The sequence below is a fragment of the Poecilia reticulata genome, linkage group LG3 (genome assembly GCF_000633615.1).
Source record: "Poecilia reticulata strain Guanapo linkage group LG3, Guppy_female_1.0+MT, whole genome shotgun sequence".
NCBI lineage: Eukaryota > Metazoa > Chordata > Actinopteri > Cyprinodontiformes > Poeciliidae > Poecilia > Poecilia reticulata.
Window position 1 is genome coordinate 10,082,894 of NC_024333.1, and position 3,550 is coordinate 10,086,443.

The 3,550-nt window shown below is 36.6% G+C and overlaps 1 protein-coding gene across 5 annotated transcripts in view; it reads left to right on the forward strand.

Moving 5' to 3' along the window:
- pde8a (phosphodiesterase 8A) overlaps nt 1–3,550 on the forward strand; it is a 58,093-nt gene that overhangs the window by 11,979 nt on the left and 42,564 nt on the right. The window lies entirely within an intron of this gene.

A 3,550-nucleotide genomic window follows, 5' to 3' on the forward strand; every position in this document is an offset into this window, starting at 1 on the left:
TAATCATTACATTATTTGCCCTTGAGTTTTAATACTGTTAAAAATAACAATATTAAAATAAATATAATAGAATTGCCATTGTCATATGGTCAGCAAAATTAAAAAAGTGCCATTATTCTCTCAATAAAATAGCTCAAATTTGCTTACAAAAAGCCTTCATACGCACGTCCACACACATTCATGTCAGCCTTGTTTTGCCTTGTTTTGGACTGTATTAAGTCTGTTTTTTTTTTGTTTTTTTTTGCTGTCGAGGCTTGAAACAATTACAAAAACAATGTGATCTGCGAAAAAAAAAATTAAAACTACTTTGCAGCATTCAGTGTAGGGTTTTTCTTTCTCTCTTCAAATCTAAAGACATTTCAATAACTAGGATTTCACCTGTAAAAACGTTCCCTCGCAGAAGAAATCTTCACAACTGACAAGTCGGCGCCTCAGCTACCAATATTATCTCCCTCTTACTTCTCTTTCATGTGGATGCTATTATAAACAGAGTGAAATCCACTTGAATATTGGAAGAAAATCCTCATCTATTAGATTGAATTCGCATAATAAATTCCACAGTGATGGCATTCCGCATTTCTGAGCAAACGGGTTCCTAGCTTAGTTTTTGAGAACAGACAGCAGCTGATTGGTTCTAACATCATCCGCTTCGCATACAATAACCCATTGTTTGTGCTTTTCATTTACGTAACACTCATCATGCAAAGCAATTTTTTTTATACTCTTAAGGTCATAAATTTTTATCTTGGATAGAACAAATGTTTTCACTCACACCTCAGCTCAGGTTTTGGCCTCGTAGCTAAACAATAAGCGTTGCGTTCAGACGAGTTCCTCTTCTTTCAAACAAGTTTGTCTTCTTTCTCACCTTTTCCGACTTTTGTTCGCTTTGACTCCTGCTTCAGTTAAGCGCGTAACTAAAACAGCGTTGAGATTCTTGACTGTAAACAGAAGTGTAGTTACCCGGCACATTTCACCACAATATCAAAACAGAGAGACATAGGAATTTACCCTCAATTTATAAGATTGATTAAAATTTTTGGTTTTAGCTCAGTCAGTTTTCAGTTTGGTCTGAAGACATGTCCAAAGCATAACACGTCCCCTTAACTTGATCGAGAAAGTCTGTTGGATGGGAGATCCAGGCGAGCAGCAAACATTTTAGTGGAAACTAAGAGACGTCCACATGCGCCATCAAGAATGATGACATGCAAGGGAGATGCAATGGAAGACAGAAGAGTCCTTTTATGTGTTCGTTACAGTGTTGAACAGCAAGTCTGAAGCATTCCTGCCTGACTATGAGAAGCACCTGTTGCACCAGACGGATTACATTCCTCACAGGTCACTCATTTGGACTGTTTGAGGTTCAACCAGTAAAGCTGCTTGTGGCCGTATGAAATATATCATAGCATATTTTCCTCACCTTTGTTCGGATTTATCGACATCTGTTGGCAATTATGTTTCCACAAATGCAGCTGTGTCCCGTTGTTTCTTTTCTTAACAATTAAATTCCAAGAAATGGAACACGAATTGAAGGATATTTGCATCCGTTTTTATTAATTTTTTCTTCTCCAGAGCTGTTTTATATCTGTAATTATTTAGACGTTGTATTGTGTGCAGGCAATAAGCAATCGATCAGTAAGTCAATTAATCGCATGATAAATTAAAACAAGCTCAGTAATTTGCGGTAGCACGATTTATAGTTTTTCTCTTTTCTCTCTCTCTCTAAGGAAAACTAGATGTCAAAAGTCTTCAGTGTGGTGCTTTGGTCTTCACCTTGTTTTGAAGGACAGTTTTGTAAACGGAGACTTCATAATCCATTTTATTTGTTGTTTCTGTCCTTTTATTTATTTTAGATATTTAAAATGTCTTCCAGTTCCAGTGTTCAACGTTCACTAGAATTTAAAGTTATTGACCTTTGAGAATGTGTTCTCACCATTATATTACTTTAAAATGGTCTCAAAAGAACAATATCGTTGTTTATAGCAATAACTCCTGGAACAATTTCTCATACAGCAGACTTTGTTATAGTTATGTGTATTTGATTAAACGTTAAGGTAGCGGTGATCACGGAATTGTGATGATGTTCTGACCGTAAGCTTTAGCAGGTTTACTCACTAGCGGAAGATCTTAGGAATAAACATCATGTATATTTAGTAGAGGTTTTAAAGTAAATTTGCTTTTATTGCATCATGTAAACTTTTTTATTTTATTTTTTTACTTGGATTAGGTATCTGCAGGCAGGTATTGCCATCTTCAGTCCTGAGAGACTGGTATCTAGTTAATAAGCCGTGCTATTTGTGTGACCGGAGGATCTACGCTTGGCTATCTTTGTTAACTTTTGGTTTGGCTTGTTTAAGAAACTTGAGGAAGATAGGCGGCGCACTTGGTAACGCACTTGGCAACTCTACTTGTTATGACCGAAGAAAGCCCTGCATCATCTCCGGCGTCTTAATCAAAGGATTATAAACCACAGGCAGTGTAAGATTTAGATTTTTATTTTTGTTTTACGACTCATGAAACGATTAATTTGGACTCCAGAAATAGGCCCGGGGCGTGTAGAGATTATCAGTTGTCAAAAGTTGATTCATCTGGAATTCAGAGAAGGTGATAACTAGGATGATGCAGTGTGAATTACAACCTGAATGAGGAAGCATTGCACATGCAAAATAAATATAAAACATCAGGCAACATTGTAAATCTTGAGATCCCCACTTAGCAATAAACATGAAGTGAAGATTAACAGACATTTGTTCTTCAGTGTGGCTTGCTGTTCACATTATGACAGTTTTTTTTGTCTCTATTTCTCTTAAACAATGTGTATGGATTTGTTGAAAAGAGTCGCCCTCACGGTGCTTGAAGTGCCATTAGTTCACGCTTTTCATGTCTGTCTTATATTTGGCCATTTGGATGGTCTCTAGATGCTTTTGGCAGCCACAGTTGGTGTTTGAGAAGCAGAAGCTTAGAAAAGGTAATACTGGTGGGAAAAAAAGGCGAAAGGAAAATGTAGGTTCATCATAACTGATATTACCACTGCCATATTTAGCATTTTAATATAAACCAGTTTTGTTTTTAACTCAATCAAATTTGTTTTACTTTGTGACAAGCTCAACAAAACAGGGTTGTAAAATCCTAAAACAGGCATTTTATTGCTGCAAACTATGTGATAGATAACCAAATACACGTATTCAGAGAGAACTCCTTTGAATTTCATTATTTAGCTTTTCAACAATGCCTCCATTCATTGTATAAAAGTTGAATTGTGTTTAAATTTTACTATGTGATCATTTGGTTTAAAAAAAAAAAGAAAATAAATCGAAGTATTTTTATTGGAAAGTAGAATCTTTTTTTTAAAACTTCATGGTCATGCGTGTTTGTTCCGTCCGACCAGTTCTGTACTCGCATTTGTCTGAGTGTGTGGTTTAAGTATGGTTCGTGTGCCAAGCTGCAGCTCCTGTCACTCACTAATCCCTCTTGCAACAGTGACATCAGTGCTCCTGTTTTAGCTGGGAGGGGTAGGCAGGGGGGGGGGGGGTCTGTTGATTTGGGCTGATGA